General features: G+C 27.1%; 2 pseudogenes; both read left to right on the top strand.

Moving 5' to 3' along the window:
• Positions 1-208: 208 nt before the first annotated feature.
• Positions 209-1903, top strand: LOC126552772 (uncharacterized; annotated as a pseudogene).
• Positions 1904-1907: 4 nt separating this feature from the next.
• LOC126552771 (uncharacterized) lies at positions 1908-3208 on the top strand (annotated as a pseudogene).
• The last annotated feature ends 5260 nt before the right edge of the window (positions 3209-8468 follow it).

Raw genomic sequence — 8468 nt, 5'->3', positions numbered from 1 at the left:
AAATTCTCAACACTAATGAGTAATGACCATAATTTGTTCAAGATAGTTTTAATATCTAATATATTATATTATAAATATTATATCTACTATCATTTCTCCATTAGATATAGTATAAAAGTAAGTACCTATTTGTGATAATTAAATTATTATTATTTTATTACTCGCATTATTCATTAGTATAACTAGTATAAGGTAATTATAATAATTAAATATTATGATCAACGATAATAGTGCATATCAAAATGGGAAGACATCAAAATTATTGTCATTCTGTAAAACTGTCCACACCAGTAACAACTTACATTCTAATTGAATTTTTATTGTGGTTTAATTTTTTTTTATTTAACGTTAAAATGGATCAACTTAAAAAACGTACTCGTCAACCATCGAAAAAGTTATCAACTAAAAAGAAATTGAGTAATCGAGTGATGAATTTTCTAGGAATTCAAAACAAAACCAAGTAAGTAAAATATTAAATGATTAAAATATAAAATATGTATAAATAATAACGTAATATCAGTTATAACAATACATTGTTTTTAATTAAGTCCCAATCCAGAGGTCGTAGAATCTGTTGTGAAACCTTTTTTCTTGGGTGATGACAATCAACTACCATGCACATCAAGGGAAACAATTAGGTAAACTTTTGCTAAATTATATAGCTATTAAATTTGGTAAACTATAATAACTTAATATTTAAATAATATACGGAAAATGTATTACATAATCGCATGCAGCAGTATAAATATTTATATAATACAATATTTTTATATATTTTTTAAAGTCAAAATCCAGAGCTCGTAAAATCTGTTGAGGCACCTTTTTTCTTAGGTGCTGACAATCAACTACCATGCACATCAAGGGAAACAATTAGGTAAATTAAAAATGTTTAATAATTTAAATTAAAACTCTGATTATATAAATTTTAATGTATATGAGAACTCCAACGATTTTTGTATATATTATATCAATTTTTTTTAAAAAAAATTAGAAAAATAAATGATCCGGAGGGTAATGCAAATAATTATTGGAATACTGAAGAAATTTACATAACTTAACAGTGGACGAATCTATACTTAGTAATCAAGAAATTAAGTATGCATTTAAAATTTATATTTTGATTGAAGATGAGTCGTAATAAATTTAATTCTTTAACAGGCAATGTGATGTTGATGAAAGTTCGGGAAGACGAATAGTGGATATGCATTACGTTTTTAGTCAAATTAAAAACAGTGTTCATAGAGGGTCATTTGGTTGTACATTTTTAAATATGACGTTTATTTCTGAGAAAAAACACGGGTTTAGATCATCATTTAAGTTTAAATGTGATGTTTGTAATATTGTTATGTTTATCGACTCAGAAAAGTTGAAACCTGAAGCTTATTTGCCAGTAAATTATTCCGCCGTTAATGGATCAATAGCAGCTGGAATTGGATTTACACAGTTGTCCGAATTGTGTGAGATAATCGATATACCTTGTATGTCTTCAACTACTTTTCTGAAAATTCAAGAGTTTATTTGCAAAAGAATTCACGAAGTTGCAGAGGAACAAATGAAAATTGCTGGTGAAGAAGAACGTCGTTTAGCAATAAAAGCTGGTACATTAGATGTTGATGGAACCCCTATGTGCACTGTAGTTGCGGATGGACAGTGGTCAAAGCGCAGTTACAAGACTAAATATGATGCATTATCTGGAGTGGTAAAATATATATATGCTATATTAGTATATTAGTTTTATAAAACTGTTTTGAATGACCTTATTTATAATTCTACTTTCTAGGCAACAATAATAGGTTATAGATCGAAAAAAATTTTGTTTGTGGGAATTAGAAACCGTTATTGTATAATTTGCCAAAGGGCCAAAAATAAAAACTATCTCCACCTGACCATACTTGTTTTTTAATTGGAAAAAGGGTGCAACAAGCATGGAAGCCGATGCCATTGCCGATGGATTTAAACAAAGTTTGGAAATGCATGGACTCAAATATAACAAACTAATAGGTTAGTGTATATAATATATCAGTAACAATATTAATATATCAATATCAATAATGACCCATTCGGCACGATTCCCAACGACTGGCTTTATCAGTAGTAATTATTATAATGACAACGACAAAATCGACAAATAATAAAGAATATATAATTTGTTTATGGGCCCCACACGAGCTTGCTCATAAACCATAACACACGATATGGGCCCATTATACACACGATAATATTATAATATATTATTAGGTATAATTTCTGTATTAAATAAATAAAATATATATGGCTTATAATGATTTTAATGATACGATTTATAAAAGAAATAGGAATAATAAAATTAATGACAACTACAATATCAATTACATATAGTAATTATACCAACAGTAATATTTTAATTAAAGTGTCAATTATTATAAAAATGCAAGATAAATTAAATAATATTCGTATATATACATATATATATAGTTGCAGCAACCATAGTTGATAAAAATGTATAAATGATAATAAAATAAAAATAATTATCTTTACCAGGAGATGGAGATTCTAGCGTTTCAAAAGGCTATCTGAAATCATGCCTTATGGACCTAGACTACTCGTAAAAAAAATAGAATGTCGTAATCATTTATTGCGAAATTATGGTACAAAATTAGCAGCTATGACAGCAAACACGAAGTATCCAATTTTGTTAAGAAAACATGTAAAAGCCAATGCATTACGTTTTAGATTTTCAATAACTAAGGCAATTGAATATCGTAATAGTTTACAAGGTCAATCAGATTACGAAAAAGAAGTTGGTAAGTTGAAAAAAATTTTTTTATGAATTTTAATTTTTTAAACAACAAGACTTACAGACTTACTTGTACTACAGAGTATAGAATATAACTTGAATAATATATATTTTTTATAACTATACTATAGGATTACGGAAAGATATAAGTAATAGTTTTCGTCACATTTTGGGTAGCCATGATCGATGTGAGCCATATTTTTGCAAGGGCACAATACCAAATGAAAAAATATGATTTTAGAAGCTGAAAGATCGGGATTCTTAACTGATATATCTCAAATAATATCTCGTTTAGTCGTCAATGTTGATAGTTTACTTATGAATGTTGACAACAACGTGTGTGAACAATTCAATAGTGTAATTAATAAACATTTAGCGGGTAAACGAATAAATTACTCACAAAGAAATTCATACAATTCACGAGTTGAAGCTGCGGTTATATCATACCCAGCAAACAAATATACATGTATTAAACGTATAATCTACGTTTATGTTTTACCACAAATACGTATAATACACGTTGAGATTTGTTGATTATAAGTGTAATTTAAGGATAATTTTGGGTCAAAAGCGAGATATTTAACGTTTATACCACGTATAATATTCGCTACTTCTTACGTTTATTCATCGTATAAAACACGTGTTTAGTTTTCATTAATTTTCAGTTGAAATTTCGTGTAGCCGTACACGTATAAATATTGTATATTATATGTTGATAGTTGGTTGCTTATTAGTGTAATTTAAAGATAAATTTGGTTTAAAATAGGGATATTTAACGTTTATACCTCGTATAATATTCATTGTTTCTTACGTTTATTCAACATTCAGCTGATCATATTTGACACTAGATACCAAATTAACTTCAGCAGTTATGTAGATAGGTAAATAAACATATCGTCATATCATTAACATAAATTATACTTTATTTTTACAAATTTAGTAGGTAATGTGCAATTTGTATAAGCCTAACCTTAAAATATAGAGGGCGTAAAAATTCTAAAATTCTAATTTAATAGTAATGTATATTCTGATTAACATCCATGAATAATCATTTTAAATAAAAATTATTTTTATTTTAAAAATTAAATCATTTTCTTTTTGGAGCTTGTTTCAGCCAATCGCTCATGTAAGTTTTTATCATCAAAATAGACTCATTTGGGAAAAAATCTTTAACAGCATCTGAAAAAAATAATGTAGTAACATTATGAAATCATTTATATACTCTAAACAATGACAGATGAAAATGTATTTTTTTAGTTAGTTTTCATAAAACTTAAAACTGCACCACATTAATTCAGATTAAATATAATACTTTGACACATGGTAAGTGCTAAAACAATAAATTTAGTTAAAAGGATGTCAGTGTATCATTTTATTTATCTTTTTGACGCAATCGCCACAAGATAGCTAATTTGCATTCAATAGAACTAATCAACCCAATGTTTTTACTTTTGAATTAAAGTGAATACACTTAGTATCAAAGTTAAGAATCTAACCTATGTCGATATGTTGAATTTTATAAAATAGAATAATTTTTAAGCCATATATAAACATTTTAAATTTTAACATACATAAAAATTAAAATATTGTAAAATAAACGTCACAACATAGGGTTGGTAATTTGGTATATTGCTTGTGGTTCAGAGAGAGAAAACAAATAGTGCGCTGACATCCTTTTAACTGCAGTTAAATTATAGTATAATTATTATATAGTAATAATTTACTAGGGACATAAATTGTTAATATACGAAAATTATCATTACCAATTATCATAGTGGAAATATCTAGTCGACCAAACGCCCGTTTTTCCCCTCTTTTTCCACCCATATTTAATCCTTCAGCTAAACGATTGTCTATCACCATTTTCATAATTTGATATGTAGTTCGCTTGGCATCAAAAGACTTTCCATTTCTGTGTATGATATGAGCCTAACATAACAATACAAATTAACTAAAACAGTTTAAACATAAAATTAAGAAGTAACTTACTAAAATCTGTTTTTGTTCATCATTTTCTTCAATAGAATTAAGCTGGTCCATATTCAATAGTGGTATAGAAATCTTAGATCGATCAAATGAGTTCTCTACCACTTGAAGACGAGATCTATCAATAACTTCAGTTAACAGTTCTTGGTTTTTAATCACATCTACTTTTATAATACTCAACTCTTTTTGATTATATGTTACCTGATTGTATACTAAGAATAAAAATAATTGCCTATTTAAGTAACAGTAATAATATCACAATTCACAAGTGAATATGTGAATAAATGTGTTCATAATAGTTCTTACCATTCATAATTTTGTGGCTCATCTGTTGAATCATGTTAACCATATCATGTATTGTATAATTTTGTGTATATTCTGTGCTATTATGATCCAAACATTGTGCTTGTACTTGAGATTGTTGATCAGTTGCTGAAATATAAGTAGGTAATAATAGAATTTCATGATACTTAAAGTATTAAAAATTGATACTTTTCTTACAATTGGGGTTCTCAAGAAATGTTGAACTATTTTTACTAGGCAGTTGGACCTGAGATTGTTGATCAGTTGCTGAAATATAAGTAGGTAATAATAGAATTTCATAATACTTAAATTATTAAAAATTGATACTTTTCTTACAATTGGGGTTCTCAAGAAATGTTGAACTATTTTTACTAGGCAGTTGGACCTGAGACTGTTGATCTATTACTGTGACATAAATAATAATATAATATGTTAATAATAAATACATATTAAAAATTATTACTCTTCTTACAATAATTTGAGTTATCAAGAAATCCGGGACTATTTTCATTAGGCAGTTTTTCATCAAATATGTCAAAGAGATCTAAACAAAAACATAATTTTAATAAAAAATTGTAATACAAATTAACTGTACATATTTTTTACATTTTTTTAATACCAGAAGGTGTTGGTGCATTTATCAAATCTGTATGTTGTGTACTATTGTAATAGTCTAACATTGAACCACTTTCATCTGAATCAGTTTGTTTTGTTAAACAACTTTTTTTATTTTTCATATTATCTAAAATTATATTATTATTATTATTATTATTTTTTTTTTATTGTAATTATTATATTAGGTCATTAGATGACTAATTTTAAACAATAATATGCCTTAGTTGATGAAATATGCTTATTTTATTAAATACAATTAAAAATGAACCAATGAATTTGATATGAGGCATACACTGTTTGTACTAACATATTATGCTAGGTAGGTACTTACATTGCATTGTAAGTTTTTTAGATTTGTTACTCTGGTTATTTGATGGAGAATCGAAAAATTGTTTTTTTTACGTTTTCTTGGTTTTTCATCATCTTCTATCTCAGTTGTGCTGGTGTTACAAAAAAGAGATATTTTTTTCTTTGACTCAACATATGATTCTGATGAAAAAAAGTTATATACATACATTGTATTATGAATTTAAATTATATAAATTTACATTCTATAGGTACAGTAATTATACATAGTTACAAATGAATTTAATACTTAGAAAATAGAAATTACAAACCACAAAATTTTCTAGGGATACAATCAAATTGTTCCCATGAATCAGATGGAAGTTTTTGAGTAGCTGTAAATCGGGTAGCATTTATACTTCCAGGCCAAAGACAAATAAATTTTTGCAATACACGATCTACCCTGATCCAATTACTTGGAACTACTTCCGTACATGAGTCCTCATTCAAAAATTCAATTATAACAAATTGCTTATGATTTAAATTATCAACCATTGCTATAAAATTAGCTGATAAATATGAATCTAAATATTTAAAACAATAATAAAGCATTTAGTTGGTAATACTTATAAATAATCAATATCGTGTATTACATCATTTTAGTAATTTTATTAACTAACCTTGAACATCCAAAACACGTCCAAAATCTTTTTTCCACTGTTTTTCTACTTTGCTACATTTTTCTGCTTTTTTATTTAAATTTTTAAATGGCAAATACCATTCACAGTTTTGACCAACAATAGGAATGCTTGTGCTTACTGATATCAGCCAGGTTATAGGAATAGCGATTGATTGTCTTATGTTGTCCGAGGCAACAACAACGAATGACATTGTAGTCTCCATTCTAGAAAAATATTTATTTTTATTTTTCATTTTTTCATTATTATTATATTATGCATAGTATATATATATAGCTATTAGTTATAACACACTATTTTTTTATTACAATATTTTATTAGTATAATTAAAATGATAAATATTTATATACTATAAACCAATCATCACCTTAATTTATTGTATATGATGAAGTAATGCACAAACATAAACATTTGTCTGTGCTGTAAGTTGTTCTTCATCACAGAGAGGAAAGTAACAAGCCTTAAATTTGATGTTATTAATATGAAATAATTCTATACTAGATGATATTTTACTGCACTCAAACATACCAACTGATGTAGAAGAGCAAGGCAAATTGTAAATAGGCCGGATATTTTCAAATTTAGAGCAAACTAAGAATATTTCACCATTTCGTTTAATAATATTTTTAATGATGCACACAATGTTTGATGACATAATTGCACAGTCATCTTTTTTAGTAGATTTTCGTTTTGGTTTATGAATTCTTATTATTGTATATGTTGACATAATTAATGTAGAATATTGGGTGACAGATTCAATTGGTATATTTTCAGGCAATGGGCCTTCATAATGATGACCATCTAAGTATGGGTGCAAATATACCTCAGACACCATAGTATCATTAGATTTTTGTTCTTCTATTATACGGTTGTACAGTTGAACCAAAGGAAAAGAACCCGGCTGTAGTATTTTTTTTATATGTTGTAAATAGTTTTCATACGGAAACGATGAAAAATTATCTACAACACCATATTTTTTAGCATCATTTGGCAAATGAATAAAAGCATGCACATTATATGATACATTTCCACGTCCAAAAACTTGACCAAATGCTTTTACAAAATGTTTGGCTAAAGACTGTGCATATTCATTTTGACTATAAACTGTTTTCGTACAACTTAAAATTCTCATTACAATATTAAACATTATAAAAGTGTTATAAGCTGGCAAACTTATTATATGTTTAAATAAAAATGGTCCTGTATATAACATAATTTGTCTTAATTCTGTAGCTTTAAATGTATGATATTCATTCAAATTACGTGGAATGCGAGCAAAGTCTGAGCATAAATATTTTGAAATAATTTTCATACGTTTATTCACTAAAAGTATTTGGTCTTTTGACAATCGAATTGGACCACATTCATTAGGGACTTTGGACCCTCTCACAATACAATGCAATATTTTTTTCATAACACCCAAACAACATAAGTGCATATAGTCAAGAGGAATATCAGAAACAAGCCCAAAACCTGAGATCCGTAATAAAGGTGATATTCCTACATGATGTTCTTCATTAGATCTCTTTAAAAATGATTCATTAGTGCGTTCTTCAGCGGTTTCATCAGGAAAAGATACACTTCCTTGTAAGTAATCTCCTTCCACAACACATTTCTCGCATCCAAAATATCCTGAGTGGCCTTTACATTGTTTAATAAAAGCACGAGCTGGTGCATCAGCAATAATACCTTTTATTTTAATACTAATCAGAGTATTATCATTCATTTCTAATCCATTACTTAAAAGATCATTAAGTTCTTCGATGAAAGGAGAGAGATATTCATGAACATCATAAGGTTTTTTA

Source organism: Aphis gossypii, chromosome X, assembly GCF_020184175.1.
Source record: "Aphis gossypii isolate Hap1 chromosome X, ASM2018417v2, whole genome shotgun sequence".
NCBI lineage: Eukaryota > Metazoa > Arthropoda > Insecta > Hemiptera > Aphididae > Aphis > Aphis gossypii.
Note: the sequence above shows the minus strand (reverse complement) of the source record. Positions and strands in the feature narration are given on the sequence as shown.